The sequence below is a fragment of the Rhinatrema bivittatum genome, chromosome 12 (genome assembly GCF_901001135.1).
Source record: "Rhinatrema bivittatum chromosome 12, aRhiBiv1.1, whole genome shotgun sequence".
NCBI lineage: Eukaryota > Metazoa > Chordata > Amphibia > Gymnophiona > Rhinatrematidae > Rhinatrema > Rhinatrema bivittatum.
Genome location: NC_042626.1, coordinates 39,879,318 through 39,899,165, shown reverse-complemented (window position 1 = coordinate 39,899,165; position 19,848 = coordinate 39,879,318).

The window sequence follows — 19,848 nt, the reverse complement described above, 5'->3', positions numbered from 1 at the left end:
TAAACCTCTTGTCATAAAAACTGATTCTCAGCTCTAGTCCTTTGGATCCACTAGCCAATCTGGTCTTGAATATTTATGAGATATATATATGCATGTACAATGTATGCAAATATATTTTCATGCATATTCATTGTGGATATCCAAAACCAGATTGGCCAGTAGATCCTGAGAACTGGGGATAACAGTAGGTGCCTTGTACAATTCTATAATGTTTTTACAATATAATTACTTTCCCTGACTCTCCATAACATGGGGCTAGCCCTTTTTCCCTTTTTTGACCTTCTCTGCATGATTTCATTTTCTACTATCTTTCCTGAACTGTAGGGTTCAACAACTGTACTCCATATTCCAGATGTGGTCTAAAAGTACCTTGTTCGAAAGCAAGCTCTCTTCTTCCTACTCTAATTCCATGCAATATTTAGCATTTGAAAACACTCACACAAGCATAGCAGCAGAAACTCCTGATATTCGCTATAATGCCAATGCCCATTTCCCAGGTGGTAGTAGAACACAATGGCCAGTGATATGATAGAGGTCTTTAAAATAATGAGAGGTCTAGAACGGGTAAATGTGAATTGGTTATTTACTCTTTTGGATAATAGAAGAACTAGGGGGCATTCAATGAAGTTAGCAAGTAGCACATTTAAAACTAATTGGAGAAAGTTCTTTTTCACTCAGCGCACAATTAAGCTCTGGAATTTGTTGCCAGAGGACGTGGTTAATGCAGTTAGTATAGCTGTGTTTAAAAAAGGTTTGGATAAGGTCTTGGAGGAGAAGTCCATTAACAGCTATTAATCAAGTTGACTTAGGGAATGGCATCTGCTATTACGGGCATCAGTAACATGGGATCTTCATAGTGTTTGGGTACTTGCCAGGTTCTCTTAGCCTGGATTGGCCATTGCTGGAAAAAGGATGCTATTGCAGTGCCACCTTTGGAAATTCATTGCCTCCTATGGTTTAAAAAATCATCAATTACACTGTTATACTTATCAAGACAGCATTCAATGGTACCTCTTTAAGAACCATATTTGAGAAGGCAGCCAAATGATTCAATAATTGCTCCTTGCCTGAGGAAGACACTGCACCCATTGGCTTCATATCTGCAAAATATTCTACAGGTGAGGTAAGCCTCTGCACACCTGAAAGGTGATGTCATTTGTATGTATGTATATATATATATATCACACACATAAACATTTTTCCTATATATAAAAAGTGTGTATTAAACCTCTGCTAATGCTCTCCAGTAAACATTTTGAATTCATGTCCCTCCGTAAACACATTACACAATAATTTCTCAGCTCAACATATTAGGCAAAGGCCCTGCAAGGTCTGAGAATTCACTTTAAGTTATTATTTGTTTTCCAAGGCCTGCAGCAAGGCTCTTGCTCTATGAGAAGCCATGAGTATCTCTTGTAAGGTGCAATTTTTGTAAACCATGGGCCTGATTAAAAGTTTTCTCCATAGATATGAAAACAGACCTGTTAACCAACACAGGGAAGCCTGCAGAGAATATTACACAGTATGATCCTGATTCATGGTCTCATTTTCTTTTTTCCCTTTTGCAGCTCAATAGGAACTGGCCTCTACTGGGCATTGGTCCCATAAACCTTCATGTGCAACTACTCAGAATATTTTCACCTATTTTGTAATACATGGTGGACCCGCCTCTTTCTCCACCACCACCACCACCACCCCCAGTTCAGTCCAGCCCAGCCCAACTTAATCATTGCACTGACAGTCCTTGACTTGTATTCACAGACCTCAGATCTCGCAGGAACCCAGCATGCATGGACCCTATGTCCAGCCAGTAGGTGTCACTGATGACCAATGGCTGCCTCTCCCTTGCCTCAAGGGCTGTGAACGCTACCACTAGCTCTGAGAGCAAAAGGCAGGGCTTTTTCCAAACTTTCCTGCGAGTCTCCACATTGTTTTGTCTTTGACCCATGATTGTGATCAAGAAACTTCTACCTGAAGAGTGACCACATGCATAATAGGGGGTGGGCAATTCAAGCTTTCTCAATTCATTTTGTTTTCATTGTTTTTCCATTTTTGTTTCTGGCTTATTTTGTTTCGTTTTGTTTATTTGAAACAAACTAAAGCAAAAACCTATGGAAAACAAGAGAAACAAATAAAAGGGAAGGGGCCAGGGTTTTCCGCCAAATAAAATACAGCACCAGCACCGCAGAAACTAAAAATTGTAGGCTGCACCCTCTCGCCCATCCTTCCAGACCCATCTCATCCTTTCCGTGGATCTGAAGGGATCCAAACGGAATGATCCAAGGTGCTGCAGCCCCTGAGGCCGGCGCCGGGCTCTTGTACCTCCACACAAGAAAATGGCTCCGGCCTCAGGGCCTCCCGCTGCCATTTTTAAATATCAACCTGGAGGTGCAGGAGGCCTGGCGATTGCTCCTGCCCCCATTTGGATTTCTTAAGACCCACGGACAGGGTAGAATGGGTTCAGGGAGGATGTAGGGGGGCTTTCATTTTTACTTTTTGTAACGCTGATACTCATTTTTTTCAGGAAGAAGGGGTTCGCTGCTACTGTCTTTAAAATAAAAAAAAAAAAAAGAACCAAATTTTGCTTTCAGAAGGAAATGAAAAGACATCTCTAGAAGAGAATGGGTGGACCTTCGTATGCAAATCCAGCCTGAAAATTCACCTCTTCTGGCAGCTTTTACTACCAGAAGTCCAACTCTTCCTCCTCATGTAACAGATTTATCAATTTGGGCTCCAGAGTGAACTAAGGCTGAAAGATATGCAAGGGGGTCCTAAAAGAGCCTCTGTCCCTTACTATCTACCTATGCGTCAGAAGAGGGAGTTATTACATTTCAGATACTTCCCACTGGGAGTGGTCTTCTACATACTACAGGGAGTATTTTTCTACATACTACAGGGAGTACTTTTCTACATTCTACAGGAGCCCAGAAATTTCCCTTTTCTTTTCATCCGGCTCTCTGTCAAGGAAGGTGGCTGGGACTCGAGGGTGTATTTGTATACAGCCTTCCCTTAGACATAGTCCAAGTCAAAGTGTTTCACAAGAAAACATGAAGATACTAGAAAAAATAGCAGTGCATGATAAATAAAATACATCATGAAATACATTATTTCCAACAAAATGGGAAAAAACCTTTAGTAAATAAGCCCCAGAGTTTGTACTTGAGGCAATGGAGGGTGAAGTGGCTTGACCAAGGTCACAAGGAGCATCAAATATACAAATGCATCAAAAATACAATAAACAAACATCAATAGTTAGAAGTTGGTGATTATGCCTCCCCCCTTCTTCAGCATCTGTCCCCTGCCTAAGCCTTCCAAAAATTCTCTACCTCCCAGCCCAAAATGTTTTCTTTTTACTGATAGTCTAAGCTCCTTTTTTAATTTTTTTTTTTATTAACACGATAAATGCCAATTGCACAACTTACAAGATAACAGAGTACCATAAGTCAAACCATGCGCGCAAATTGATCAGAGAACAGCTCAGCTGACTTTCATGTAGATCAAACATCATATACCCTGCCTTTTTACAATGAGCAACATAAGCATATGAACAACCCCTACCTGAAACTTCTGGTCTCCACCTGTCACCCACAAACCGGTATACCCACATCCACACTAATCCACCCTACAAAGCAAATCCATTCCCCACTTTGACAGTGCTCAACCAAAACAAAGTCATTGTTTCCAATTAGACAGTCTACATTCTGATAAAGTATCAGTAATAATATTTCTTGGAAGCTGGCAACCTTGCCTCCAGGCTCTCCCATTTCCTCAATATCTGCCCCCTGTCCTTCCTGCACCCCCTTCACCAGCATCTGCCCCCTGCCTTTCTCCTTCCCCCGTACCTTCTCCCCTGCCTCAGTTTACATGAGCGGTAGCAGGAACCCTTCCCACTGGGTTGCGTGATCTGACAGTGACTTTACCTGCGCCGACAGCATATATTCCACAAATCCACAGGCTGGCACTTCTTCTTTTCACTGCTATCCTATCTGCATCGCAAGATCAACGGACAGAAAGTGCCAGCCCCTGAGTCCTAAACATGCTCGCAGCAGCAGCACAGTCACTGTCAGAGCAATGGAGCTCTCAAGCCTTTAGGAGAGAGAGAAGAGTTGGAAGTCCAACAGAATTCTGAGCAAAAGACTCAGGAGGTGATCCTTGGTAAAATCACTTTTCAATAGAGGACTCTCTAACCTGTGCTGGAGTGAGTTGGACTACAAGGTTTTTGGATTTGCATCTGGAGTTTCTGCACCATGGACTGGAAGCAGAGGTTCTACATGTGTGCATCCAGAAGATTCTCAGAGGAGGAGCCCTCCGGAGTTGGAAGAGGAGGTTTCACTTTCAAACAAGAGATGTAAGAATTTCCTGGCTGAAGAAGAAAAATCTGCAAACTTTACTCAGGTCCCAATACAGGGAAAATTCCAGGACTGGGAGCATCTCTACAGGAGTCCCCTGCTAGGGGGTGGAATAAGAGAATAGGCCTTAAGAGCTGCAGATTCTGTGACTGTGAACTAATGACTGCGTATTGGAATATTTTCCTATATAGTTTGCACGCAAAGTTATACACAAGAGAATGGCCACACCAGAAGGAGTAGAGAGAATGAGTACAAGAAAACTCAGGAAGTGGTGCAAGGTTTGGCAGCTGGGATAAGGAGCTGTACTTGATGGAGTGTGAGAGGCTGTTGTGCACAGACCAGGAGAGAGGTCTTGGGGCGATAGTGAATTGAAGGTTACGAAGCAATGTGACAAAGCCAGAGGAATGCTGGGCTGCATAGAGAAAGGCATAACCAGTAGGAAAAAATGAGGTGATGATTCCTTTGGGTGAGGCCTTACCTAGAGCACTGTGTTCAGTTCTGGAGACTGTGGGGCTGATATAATAAACTGCGCTAAGCCTACCACAGGTTTTAACTCGCATTTTACTGTGGGGGTTTTTGGCGCTAACCTTACCCAGGAATAAAGGCTTTAGCGCTGAAAAACCCTGCACTAAACAACCCACAGCAAACTAGTGCAATTGCATGCAAATCAAGGTAATATCCTAATTAGCCATGACTCTTCAATGCAAGGAGGCATGCTAAGCAGAAGACTGCCTAGCAGGATTTCTTTTGCTGTGGGAAATTTAGCGCCTGCTCAGAGGCAAGCGTTAAACTTTCCACAGCACCAAACTGCACTCCTGCAAATCCTCCTTTCCTTCCCAAACAAGTCTGCTCTACCCCTAGCTTAAAAAAAACAACCAAACTCCCCCACCCTCTTGAACCCCTCCCCCCCCCCAAGCATGCCATACCACTCACCTCAAAAAAATGTAGTTGAGTCTCCAGTTGGGGTGCCTGGGTCTGGTGGGCTCCCCTCCCAGCTCCCTCATCTTAATGAAATTGGCCTAAGGGAACTCCCTAACTACCCTTTGGATTCCTTTAGAACCCAGTGGAACGCCTGCCCCCCCCCCCCCCCCCCGCCAACCCCTGCACCCTAAAAGGCCCTGCCTCTTCCAACAGGCTGCTCCTTCCACTGAAAGCCAATTGGTCCCTACACTTTGAAATGTCAATGAAAGGACCAATCCCCTTTCAGAACTTTGAAAGGACAGGCTTCTGAAAGGGAAATGGCCCTTTCACTGACATGTGACAGAGGAGGGACCAATCAGCAAACAATGAAAGAGTGAATACATTTATATCAAGTACCCTGATGAGCAGCTTGCTGGAGAAGAGGGCTGGATTTGTGCCATGCAGGGTCTTAGGACATGGAAGTCCATAAGAGAAGCAGCAAACCAGCATCTAAGAAAAAGCAACAGGTAGGGTCTTCTGTTAAATTTTAAGTTTTGGAAGTCAAAAAATATTCTTACTCATAGGAATGAATCGTCTGATTTGTAAATCAAAATAATAAGATAAGATCTCAATTTTAAAAAAGCTTTGGAAATTGTTTACAGCCTTGTAATTTTTAAAGGTTTGTTCATATATTTTGGAAATAAAAAAAACATGTATTTATTTAAAAGCATTTATATCCCATATAACATACTTAATAAGACACTAACTAAAATAAAGGACAATACCATAGTACTTTAAATACAGACCTACATCAAATCATCACCCGAGAGAGCTAACTAACTCTAGGGATCCTGTTGCCCTACCTCTCTCCTATGGTGTGACAGAAAATAAGTAACCTTTGAGTGGAGAGATGGGGTGATTTAACCTATTAGAAACTGAGAAAGACTTTGACCTATTTTGGTTTTGTGAAGAATCCTAATTTTTATATTTTTTTTTCCCGAGTTGAGGCAGGAAATTTGGAGCCATTCTTCCTTGCTCAGAGTTTGGCAAAAGGGAAGAGCTATTTCTGGACTTTTCTTCTAGAGACAGGCTCAGCAAGCAGATCAGAGGTAAACAGGTGTGAGAAGTTTGGGAGACATCTGGAGACCCCCACTGGAGTCTTCCCCCGGGGCACAGGACAGAGACTTTCTGGAGCTCAGGTACTTTTTGGGACAGGAATCCATCCACAAATAGGATACCCTACCCCCTGGGACACTTCTCTTTCCATTCCCTGGAGGGTAAGAGCATCTCAGGGCCCAATGCTAGGGATACTTCCCCAAGAGAACAGCCTGAACCTCGATGGAACTGGAAACACCTTTGTTTATGCAAATTGATTATTTTGATTATTAAACCTTTAATTTGGAAAACCCCACTAGTGAATCCAGCCTCTCTTTCAGGTGTCCCTGCCCCACAGAGCACAGGGAAAGGATTCCACCTACACACCCTGGTGCTTTGAAGGATAACTTTCCCCCCACACCCTGGGGCAAAAGGACGAGTGACTGTAAAATTGGGACTTGGCCCTGGGTTTGATTGAGGCTCCAGAAATTGGGGTTATACTCGAAGCATCTGATATTTTTGTTTATGAAAGTGAACAGGATGAGCTTCACACCCTAGAGATCAGCCACAACCTCACACAATTAGTCTATCAAAGCTAGCCGTCACTGGATGCTCTCCACGCTTCCCTTTCATTTGTTAAGTCCTGACTATGTGGGAATTTTTTTTTTTTTTAATAAATATCTCAGCCAAGTTTCTGTGGCATTTGCTGATAGAGGAGAGCTGTCCAGATCAGAGGGGACTATTTTGACGCCACAGTGTCGCATTCTAGGGATAACTCCCAGGCCCGGTTGCACAGGGCAACACCTGGCAGGGGTGAGTAACAGAAAAACTCTCTGTGACCTCTGAGAAGCAAAAAAAAAAAAAAAGTAATTAGAGCAATTTGAGCATGGTTCTGTTCCTTTAACAGCCGTTAGCTGTGCAGATTCCCACTTGGGAGATCTCAGGGACCACCCCACATTCTCTGCTGCCTCCGTATGAACAAGTCACAATGCACTGATGCTTAAAAATGAGACGAGGAAGGGAAAATAAAAGGTCAAACTCTACGAGACTTCCAGTTCTGCTGAGAGGGAGCTCAGATAGGACAATTGGGACTGAACATGTAATTCTTTCCATTTCCAATTCATTGCAACAAATACTTAGCTGGATTCCATAAATCCATGTACTGTGGATAACAATGTTTCATTTGGATCACTTTCTAAAGTGTCAGACTGTGGCAAACACCTCAAAGTCAGGGCCGGCACCTCCACACAGATGGCACCGCCCAGGGCCTGGAGCAACAAAATGTCACCACTCTGCCCTCCTACCTGCTTTTGGTGGCCTCCCCTATCCCCACCATCATGCAGAAGTCTTTATCAACACAGTATGTCTACTGCAAGGCTACAGGAGCTGGCTACTATCAATAATAGTAGTAATCCAGCCCTAAATGCAAAGACTGTGTGCTGGCACAAGCTCACAGTCTCCATGGTAGCTCCAGCCCTTTCTTCCCTCCTATAATATCATCTTTCTGTGCCAGTTCACAGTTCCTGCACTTAAGGATGGACTGGTGCTCAGAGCCAGCTTTTGGAGGCCACATGCCAGAGATGCTGCATGTATACACAGGGCCAGCATTAGCAAGTGTGCAAGCTATGCATTAGCACAGGGTAGCAATTTCTTGTGGGGAGGGTGGTTCTGGGGCAATAAGAATTGTGGAGATCAGCAGGCAGAACAGGCTGCTGCTTATATCCTCTATAGCACTCTATCGACAGGGGTGGCCATCTCCAGTCCTTGAGAGCCATAAACAGGCATGGTTTTCAGGATATGCACAATGAATATGCATGAGATAGATTTGAATACAATGGTAGCAATGCATGCAAATCTGCCTCATGCATATCTATGCAGTCCTCTCAACTCCGTCTCCTACTTCCCCAGCAGACATCTTGTTTCCTACCTAAAGATATATTTATTCTTAGGCTTCTCCTTCAGTCAGTTCACAGAGTTTGGTCCTATCTCTTGGTCCATGTGCTCTGGCTCTGCCCTTGTTACCTGAATCCAAAAGGCTTGTTCATCTCTGGTTTCTGTGTTCAGTAGTCTTGCCTGGTCTCCTTCCTATTCCTGGTTTCCTGGTGTGCTCCACCTCCTTGTTCTGTTCCAGGCTTCAGACTCCTTGCTTGTATTGGAGACTAACCCTGTTCCTCTTACCTTGCTGGCCACCAGCATCTGAGGGCTCAACCCGAGGATAAGGTGGCTGGCATAGGTGAAGGACACCCAGCTTTTCTGCTTTCACTGGCATCTGTCTGGGTTTGCCTCTCCAGACATTAGGCTGCTCTTTCCTGGGGCAACCTAGAAACAACTACCATCACATGCTCACCCCCCCCCCCCCCAAAAAAAAAAAAAAAACCAACCCACATGATTTAAGTTCCTGGGCTGCTACTGCAGAGTTTGAACTCGCTATTCACCCTCCTTATGGACTAAATCTACTCCTGCACTTAGTAAAGTCAATTATTTCACTATTTATCATCAATTTATTTCTTATGTATCCTCCTCTTTGGGTGACTCCAGAATACAGGAGCACACAACAATCCCTGGGGCCACTTATCTTCCCAGACCTCCTATTCTTCTCCTTAAATTCACAGTTGCTTGGCCACTGGGGTGCCAGAATTGCTCTGGTGGGGAGGAGGACAAGCCTCAAGGGGATTGGGATCCTTCAACAGTCTCTCAAGTTCTCCTCAATCACTCTCACCTTTGGGTGGGTAGGAAATTGGTGGTAAAACGTTTCCTCCCAACAAGAATGGAAAAGCTCACTTTTCTCTTCTGGGTCACTGCAGGTCCTCATCCTATTCTACTTAGGCAGGGTTGACTTCCCTCCCGAGCAGAAGGAAAAACAAAGATCTCTCCAAAAAGGACAAAAAACACTCTCTTCTCTTCAAAAACAGTCACTCCCAAGTCCATGAGAGCACTATTAAGAGCAAATTCATTTTACCCTATGGCACAGGCTGTGGGACCTACCAGGGTGCACTGAAATATCTACTTCTTTCACTCCAAAAAACAAAAACCACCACATCACTCCACTTGTCCAGCCAAGTTTTATAAGTAGAGCTCTACCAATCTTAGCACACTGGGTGACAAAAACCTTACGGTTGGTCTAAAAAAGTGCCAAAGTTCCCCCTAGAGTTAAGCAAGAGAAATATAAGTAGTAAGAGAACAGAGTGCCCCTTATATCTTCCCCTGTCAACAGCAACAAAAAAAAAAAATAAATTCTGGATTTCAGGAAGATCGGTTCAGAATTGTTTTCTTTGTAATTATTGTAGTTACCCCTTATGTATTCAATGTAGGACTAAGACACAACAAAACTCAGAATATGAAAAATGCAGATGTTATTTCTGAGTTAACCACCTAAGGGAGCTCAAAACCCAGAGTTGAGAATGTGACCTGCACATACCTAGGAACCAATGAAGTATTTTGTTAAGACATATATTAACTAATTCATTACATTTCCTGAAAATATCATTAAAAAAAGAAGCTCTGCTTGGTGGAGACCTAAAACATATAGAGGTTCATATTCTTTACCTGGCTATATTCAGCCTTTAACCAGCTAAATTCTAGTTGGCTAATAAGTTAGGTGGCTAGAATTTAGCCAGATAAGTTAGGGGTGGTCCAGGGGCATAACTGGAAGGAGTTGAGTTAGCCAGCTAACTTAACCGGCTAACTCTAATATTCAGAGTTAGCTGGATGACTTAGCCACCTAAGCCTGTTCAAACCAAAGAACGGTCCTCAAGTTAGTCGGCTAACTAAGATAAGTTTATCCAACTAACTTTGCTATCCAAACTGTGTCTGAATATAGACCTGATAACACTTACTTCTTATACCCCATCCTCTAAGTAGTTCTCTTAGTTGAGGAACCATAGGTGAACAGATATATTTTGACACCTCCAATATATCATCTCATGGATGTCTCTTAGTTGGAGAACCATAGGGTGATGGCTGTCACCACCTCCCTCTGGAAACTCTGCGAAAAACATCCCAAGTCTGGACACACAAGGGCCCCCTCTCTCCGGACAGATATGACAGACCTCGGGGAAACAATTTCACCAAGGATTTGTACTAGTGCAGCTGACATGCCCTCCCATGTCTGTTACCTGCAGATAAATACATTGAAAATGCCACAATACCACCAAACATCTCTTTACTCCTGGGTAAGATACTGTGGAGTATCGTCCCTTCTGCAAGACCCTTGAGGCTCCCTGGGGGCTAGGGAAGATAGCTTGGAATCATCACAGCATCTAAAAGAAAAAAGAACTGGAAGCAACCCTAAAACATAATACCAAAGTCTATGAACACATTTCTCAGAAAATCAGAAGAAATCAGGATGATATGAAAGTTATCTAGAAAAAAAAAAATCAATGATTCAACATTAACCAATAAAAGAAATGCAAAGAGAACCATTTTTTGGTAATTTCTAAACACTTTTTAGCTTTTTATAGAAAGATTTTTTTTTATATTTTGAGTTTACCATAATGCATTAATAAAACATAGATTTTTCCCACCCTCCATGAGAGCAAGAGAGTTCATCTTTTAGAAGCAAATCTTATAGACTTCTAGGTCTCTTCATGGCCAGGTGCCAGTTGCTTGCAAATCAACATATAGAGGACACCCAAAAAAATTAAACAACATTCCCACAACAGGCAACATAATATAGTACATATTGCAGGTCGTCTTTCAACTTCAATAAATTCAATCTAACAATAATCTTTTAACAGGAACGAAAAATGTCATCAGTTCACATATCCTCTCATCATCTTTTGTGGGGTTCATAATGATCCAGATGAGGTTTTTGACGAATGCCTCTGATGGCAACAAACATTTGATCTGGAACCTGTCCATTGACACATCTCACTGATGGGATATGTCTGCATGCTTGCAAATGTTCTTACCTATCTTCATTTTCTTTATCTTTTTTTTCCCATCTCTTTTGCATAGTCAGTATGGGCTCTTATGAAAATATGATCAGTTTTATCCTTGATAATGCAGTACACATGCTCCCCTATGCATTCCTCTTGATTCTGTTTCTGCATAGTTCATGACATGAACTGGGGCATACGTATAGTGCAAGTCCAAAAAGGGCCCAGTCCTTCCTCTAAACCGTATGCTTTGCTTGGGAGACTTGGCCAATCTTTTATCTGGGCTTCATGGTGTTAGGGACCACCCAGGACTGATCTTTATCTCAGGATCAATAGAGTTGTCTTTCCTCCTGGGTGTTGGGTTTGAGAGGATGGCAAATTCCTGACATGGACCCAAGTGGTAGTTAGGGGCCTATGTAACACAGGGAGGCCTTGCACTGTCTTCTTGGCTTTTTCTTCTCTAGCCATATGCTTAGTGGCATCCACATGGTCAACCCATGAGGGCTCCATTACCCCTCCAGTAACAAATGAAACAGCCTTTTCTCTCTTTTCTTCAATGACAATATCTGGCTTATTAGTTGGATAGAGTGCTGGGACAGCAGCCAGTACAAAGCCCCTCTCACTATCAGTTGGAAGGCTAGGATGGGGATCAGTAGTCTCACAGGTCGCAATCTTCTCCCAGGTCTGACTTCAAGCCCAACTGCTTCCCCCACTCTCCTTGGACTCAACTGGTGATGATGATCCAAACTGCTTCCCTACGACAACACATCAGGACACTCATCAGATTCATTTCCATAGGTGCTAGCAAGGCCAAGCTGGCACTTGCATCCTCTTTTAGGAAAATTGGGGCAGAGCACCAACAGCCTTATTCCCCACATGTAGATTCAAGTCCTTTACTACTTACATTTCTTCTGCTGTTGTATATTCTGTTTGGTGCCCTTGCGCACTGGTTTATATTGGGAAGACTGAGCAGGTTGTACAGATCCAAATGCATCATAGTTACATTCATTGGTGAAGGGTAGAAGAACCTTTAGTCTATCACTGTAATCAATTTTTCACAAGTTTGAGGATGTAATGTTTATCATTTTGGAACAACCTCCAATCAACAGACACTGCGGAGACAGACTCTACATTTGGTTTAAATAAATAATTGGAATGAAATCTTTTTTTTTGTTTTGTTTTATTGATTGGTATGGCTCTGAATGGTCAATTACAGGGTGTAGTTCTCTTTTTAAACATAGCCTCAATTTTGTGTGTCATTATTTTCTACAAAAATGATTGAGAGACTTGTGGTACAGCTTTGAGATTTGTGAGTACATATATTTTTTAGGTAAGGGAGTAGCCCTATAAAATATTTAAAGTTTATTCTCTATGCTCTCGATTGTTTCAGAATAGTCCCCTGATTTAGCACCGGCAGTGTCTCAGGCCTCTCATCCTTCAGTTTGTTTAGTCTCCTGCCAACGGCATTTCATATAACACCGAGACCCCATCCTTCAGCTCTTTTAGACTACATATTTGGAAGGACACTGTGGGACCTATTCGTGAGTTAAGTCTTGGTTATACTTTGATTATTTGACATCAAGAGAATTTTATTCTTATTATAATATGATGTGACATATACAATTGGGACAGTAACTTTCAAACTGGCGCACATGCACACAGGGATGTGGCGCACATGCACCCAGGGATGTAGTTATTTTAGAATTTGCGCGCGTATATGCGCGCATGATATAAAATAGCCTGGCCGTGTGCACACGTGTGCCGAATTTTGAGCGTACGCATGGCCGCACAAATCCCGCTTCTACCACATAAATCAGGGAATTTTAAAAGGGTGCACCACCCAACACCATTCCCAAATTTACCACTTCAACCCCAGTTCACTCAGTTAAGGGGAAGGTCCTCCAAACCCCCCCTAGTTTAATAGCCTTCCTTCACGTCCCCCAGTTAGCTCTGACCCTCAAAACTCTGCAGATCTGCCTAGTTTTAATTGTTTTATAGCTTACACATAGCAGGGAGTCTGGGCGATTGCCCAGGCCCGTAAGCATTTACCTGCATATCTCTGGTTCAAGCCCCAAAATACCCATGCCCCACCCAGACCATGCCCTCCCCCATTTTGAAAGCTTTTTGAGATGTGCTTGCTGCTGGAGATACGCATGTATCTGGGCAGCTTTCAAAATCCACTCAGCGAGCACGAGCCTGACTTGTGCAAGCATCCCATAATCCACCTTTAAGGACATATATGAACCTGGACTCTCTCTTTTTATCTGCATACAAAAAGACGTTTATAAAAATGACAAGATGATTATTATCGTGACCCGGATTGACATGTCACATTTTTAAGCTCCATAGACATGGTCCAATGTGCCTATATTATACTCTTGTCACTTTTTCATATTGATTTTTTTGGGTTCACTATATATGTATGGGCACCCCTTTTAGTGTGACTCCACACTCTTGATTTTAGAACAGAAAAATACTAACAAAAATTCGGTGTTGCATGTACAGGTATACACCCCAGAACTTTCCATGCTGATTTTATCATAAGAAATACTAACCTACTCTAAGTGTGCTTATACTTGCAGATATGAGTAAGCACATAAAAGCACTGTCATTGGGCATGAACTAGGTGATTACGTGCTAACAGCACATTTAATGCACATACTTCAGCTTTTGTGAGTTTATGCACTAAAATCATGCTGGGGTAATGATTAGAGACATGCATTTCCTTGAAACAAACTAGAAAATGCCAATGATTTTCTATTTCATTTCACTACAATTTCAAAATGAAACAGAAAAAATACGTGGCCTGCCCCACTGATCCTTGCCCTCTCCCAGGGCTTGCCCGCTGATCTGTCCTGGGCCTGAATGCCAGTCTGAATTGGGCCCCAGAACCTGCTTTGGAGCCTCTCTGACCCCTCCCTCCTCCCTTCACAAAATTATGCCGGGGCCAGGAACCATCCCAGGCCCCATTTATCCCTCCTATGGAGTCAATGAATTAAAAGGGGAAAGAGGGATGCCCATAGCAAATTTTAAAATGGCACCAATTTATTTATTTATTTATTTTTGCAAAATACTTTTTATTAAAGCTGCAATAAAGTCATACAAATATATCTTGTAACAAACTGTGAAAACCATGGTGAGAGCAAAATCTCTTCATTATTCAACAGGAAGAGAACAGGACATTAGAAGAGAGATAGCTGGCTTGGATGATTAAGTCCAGACAATTCCTTTTCTCTTCTTGCCAAATCCAACCAAGATCCCTGAATGAAAAACACTCGAAGCTGAGCCCCCCCCAAAAAAAAAAAAATCCCAGGGTGTGCCCCTTTAGCGTGTGGCTTCGGCATACCGACGGCTGCTCGCTGCAGACCATGGAAACCAGATGCCCCAAGATGATGTAGGCAGGAAAAACTGTGGCTGCAATGAGGGGACAGCATCGCAGGTAAAGTCACAGTCCAGGTAGGGCAGATGGTATTTTCCTCCTTCAGAGCCCTCATCTTCAGTCTTTTACTAATAATCCATATTGTAAAAGGTGCTTGCCACCAGGCTCTATTGGGGGAATATGAGAGCTGTCCATCAGGGAGGAGCTATGAGTGTGCTGCTGATGGTTTGAGGGGACAATAGGGCTCTGCTGTCTTTAACATCTGAATTCCTTTGAAATGCCCAGGTTCAGCCTTTTGAGACAATATGAATATTGATTAGAAGTGAATAATAAGTGTAGCACTTTGTGAGATTCTCCAAGACCTTAGGATATGAAGAGCTATGCAAAAATACAATATTAGTTACTACTAGAATCTACATTTGAGAGGAACTCACTCCTCTGGCCATATTAAGCAGGACTCCCAACACGTCTTCTGCAAGGTGTCTGCACACTGGGGAAAAGGGCTTTGTGCGGCAGAGATTCAGAGAAGCAAGCAGACGTCACGGACTCAAGAACTCTCTTTGGAATGGAGACCCTTAAGTCTGCCAGTTGTCAACCATGGCTGGGAGAGATTAACACCCTCCTTTATTGAGATTTCAGCATTGAAAGCCGTGTGGTCAGATATTGGTCCTCAGGCCAGCTTGCCTCCCATCAGTCATCAATGGGATGTTCTTACTGGTAAAAGAGATCAGGTAATCCATGATTGGAGCCCCTAAGGCTGAGAACAGATTGTATAGCTCACACGTTGTATTTGTCACATATTTGTGGAAGTTTGTTTATGTTAAAGAAGAAAATCATTGGTAAAACATTGTTACAAGTATAGCCAATTATTTTGTAATGCTGCGGTCCCGGCAGGGAAAAGCAGGAGGTCGTTTATGAGCCCATGCACTGCAAGCAAGCATTTACAAAAACTGGTGCGTTTTGATGTTATTCCTCCGAAAGTCATATGCTTCAGTCTTTGCTCTACCATGTCTATGGATACTGCGGCGTTATTCCTGGAAGTGTCACTTTCATGGATGAGTAGAAGAGGGGGGTAAAAACTTGGCAGAACCAATCGAAATCACAGGAAATGGTGGGACTAAGAATCGCCCCACATTCAGTAACTGGTTAGAGTGCAGGCTCTGCATTTCAAAATATTTGCACTTCCAACCCAAGAGGCAGAGAACTGGACGCGCCCCCAGACACAGAAGCCAACTTTTCAAAATGATTGCAGGTTCTAAACCCAAAACAAATTGCCCTCCCTGGACATGTAGAGAGAGAGTTTGCTGAACACTGGGAGCGTTCAAGCATTCACAGAGATTGTGACGTCTCTTCGGTCTGCAGCCTTTAATTGAAGCCTATGTAGTAAAGGGTTTTTTTTTTTTTCTTTTTTACAATTTTGTGACTATGGAAAAAAAGAACATAAGAACATGCCATACTGGGTCAGACCAAGGGTCCATCAAGCCCAGCATCCTGTTTCCAACAGTGGCCAATCCAGGCCATAAGCTGGCCAGGCCATAAGCTTAGTACATAGGCCCAAAAAGTGGTAATAAATACCATAAAACCAAAGCAATCTGGCTCACAATGGAGGATTCCATCCCTCTTCCAACATCCCACCCACCCACACTCTTTTCCCACTTCTCCCTGCCTGCAAAAAAAAACTTCTAATAATAAGCAAAACTTGGGTTGAAAATTTGCAGCTTATCCCATGTTCTGCCGTCACAATAGGGCTTCACCTACAGTATATTTGGGGCCCTGACCCACACTGATGTGCAGCACTGGTCCAAAACTGTAAAACCTTAGTTTTTCCAAGGACATTCTTTAAACCTTTCCCCTCTGAAGTTCATCTTTCTTTCCCTTCTAACTAAAAATCGAATATCCCGGCAGGGCCTCTCTTCTTGGTCAAGGCACCAGGAGTAAGCAATCTCCAAAGCTTGCCCAGTGCTATCTTCAGGATAACCTTTCCGATTGTCCACTTGGGTGGGATAAAGCGCTAGTTTAAAAATCACATTATATTATTACAAACACACACATATATACCAAAAGCAAGCTGTGTTGCTGAGCGCTTTTCCTAAGGCGTCATTAGCTCTTTTCAAGTCCCCTGGAATGGCACAGAGATACCGTAATGGATTTTAATGCGTATTTACAATGGTTTACTGCGAATTGCTGAGCTGTAACAAGAGCAGCTTTCAAAAGATGCTTGCTTCATCTGACCCACACATCACAGGGAGCAATCACTGGCCCACTGCCCACCGGCCTCATACTTCCCCTCCCACACACTCACTGCACTTGTCACTTTTCACCTTTCTGCTTTTCAAAGAAGTCAGCTGATTCCATTTGTCCATCTTTCCACTTAACAATTTAGCAGAGAAGCAAAATAATACCCTAGAACAACCCATTATGGGACTCATTCATCAATGGCCCTGTCCTTCCACTCTGCCCCTTCACCAGGACCCCACCCCCCACCCCCACCCTGCATCAAGTTCCCAGCAGCTGTTTGCCAACTCTCCCCAGCCCTAGAAATCGCTCCTGAAACAAGACGTCAAAACACCATTAGCGCACGAAGCTATCGCAGCCTCCCTTCTCCTTAATGACGAGGGCCCCGCCACGTTGCAGTGCTCCACACCCCCCCCCCGGTACTGGAATCCATCCGTGTGCTCCACCACGGACAGCTGTGGTAGTGCAAAGGGAGGGGGAACATTAGAGCCAAGCTGTCCCTTTCCAAAATAGCACGCCTGAACAATGGTGACAACTGGGCCATTATTTTGGAAACTGTTTACTCTCCTGTGTAACGCGAGCTGCCCCCACGGACAATGCAGAACAATATCAGGGTGGGGGGGGGGAGAGCGGAGGCGCTATTGTTTTTCGGCCTAATTAGTGAGCCTGATACTTCCCTCAGGGGACTGCCCATGGATTCTGTGCAAACCAAGGTCTAAAATTATAATCCTTACTGCTCATCGCAAAACACACCATAAAAGTGCAGGAATGTTTAAACTGCGGTGCTGGCTATGCCTCCCTTTACTGTTCTCTGCTTTTAATTGTGGTATCTTAAATACTGGACATCATTTTTTATTGTAAAATAAGTTTATCCACTGCAAAGGTTGTGGGTGAGGGATGTTAATTATTCCAATGAATCCAATACATTTTAGAACTAATTATAACTTGATTTCCTATTATATTTATGCTCAGATTGATTACACACAGCTGACACTTCAGCGGTGCACTGAGAAAAGTCTTTGTAAAATTCAACAAATAAATGGAATAAAGAGCACTCTTCCAGTCTGGAATCAACAGAATAGTTGTTTTTTTAAGAATATTTCATTTGAATCAATCAAAACACCTATTAGTATTGCCATGTCTATGCACTTATTAGCTGGGCTGTGCCTGGATGGATTTTGATGAAATTGGAGATGGGACATTCTATGCTTATTCTATGCTAAATATTTGACAGTAGACATTTCCCCAGAGAAATGCTATTAAAAGTGCCTCTTTTATACTCTGCTTTTTGGCTTTTCAAAGTGGATTCCATTCATGTGCTGTCAGTATTTATTTATTTATTTAAAAGCTTTTCTATGCCGCCTACACAAACTATTGCAGGTCTAAGTGGTTTACAAATAAAATCCTCAAAATCAGTTTTGACAAATAAAATAAGTTGTTAAAAATAAACAAGTAGAAAATTAAAATAAATTTAAAAAGCATGACATGTAAGATTGCCATAAAAGTAAATTACAAAATAATTTAAGAGAGGCCTTCATGCTTAAGAATCAGCAAAGGCTAAGAAAATAGATAAGTTTTTATGGCTTTTTTTGAATTCTCTTGCAATTTAAAGTTTGAACTGGAGGCAACAGAGGGTAAAGTGACAAGTCACCAGAAGTGGGTTTTAAACCCTGGGTTGCCAGCCCACTGCTCTAACCACTAGGCTATGCCTCCACTCCCTTTGTATGCCATTGCCACTGTGGGCATTCCCATTTTCTTTAGCTACACCTGATCAGTGAGGCAAGAGCCTCTCAACTGAAGTACAAACAATAAGTTATAAAGCTACAGGAACAACAACTGGCATCTGAGTTTAATGGGTGTAAGGACAAAATCAAAATCCTCTTCCATCCATTGACCTTTAATGCCACCGGGTTCTGCCACCGTAGCTTTGGTTTGCACCCCCTCCTATGGTCTCTCCTGGCACCTGCCCGGAGTCTTCATGCTCCACTCTGCCCTTTGCTTATCAGAACTGAGGTCAAGTCATCCAAAGGCAATGTCTCCAAATACAATTTGCCCAGGATATAAACCAAAGGGAATAAAAGCAGATGTAATCCTAATCCACTGGACACCGTAGGGTCAGTGCTCCAAACCCCCTTATTGAAATCTGTCAGATAATACTTAAGCAATTTTCTCTCTCTAATAAAATCTGTAGTGTTGTTTCATGGATAAAATGAGAACCCACTATTTCCTTATTTATATACTGCTTTTCAGGCATTTCAATGCAGATAGGGGTAAGGTCCAGCGATGAGACCTAGGCCACATGGCCTAGGTCCGGTACCCAGATCTTGCTCCAGTCATGTGACTGGGGCAAGGTCAGGTCAGCACAATTTTGAAAAATGGCCCAACTGGGCCTGGGGCTAGGGGACACCTGGGCCCTAATGCAGGCTCAATTTCAACTTTTAAGGTTGGGGTATGGAAGGGGGACTCAAAATGTCTTTAATTCAAAGCGGCAACTCCACTGCTCAATTGTCAAATCATAGCAGTTCTCTTTAGGGACCCAGTTGAGCAGTGGAGTTGCCGCTTTGAATTAAAGAAATTTTGTTTTCTATACACAAGCATTAAGTTTGGACCTTCCAATTCTTTTTGCATCTCCTTTGGTGTTTGATGTGAAAAATAAAAAGAACAGCATTCAGGAAGTATAAAGGATCCCAAAAAGAGGAACACGGGGAAGAATAACTGGGGAAATTGAGGGAGAATAAGAGAAATCAGGAAAGCAAAATGTCAGGCAGAGGAAAGGATTTCCAGAGAGGTAAAAGCGACACGACAAAACCTTTTTCAGATATATCAGAGAAAGAAGGAAGGCCTGAAGTGGTATAGTGAAACTGAAATGTGAGGAGGAGCAATATATCGAGAGAGATGAAGAAATGGCAGAAATACTTCAGTATTCACTAAAGAAGTCCCTGGAGAAGGACCATTGCTGGTTGACAAGACCGTAGATGGGGATGGGGGTTCATTAAAACTTTGTTTAAAGGAA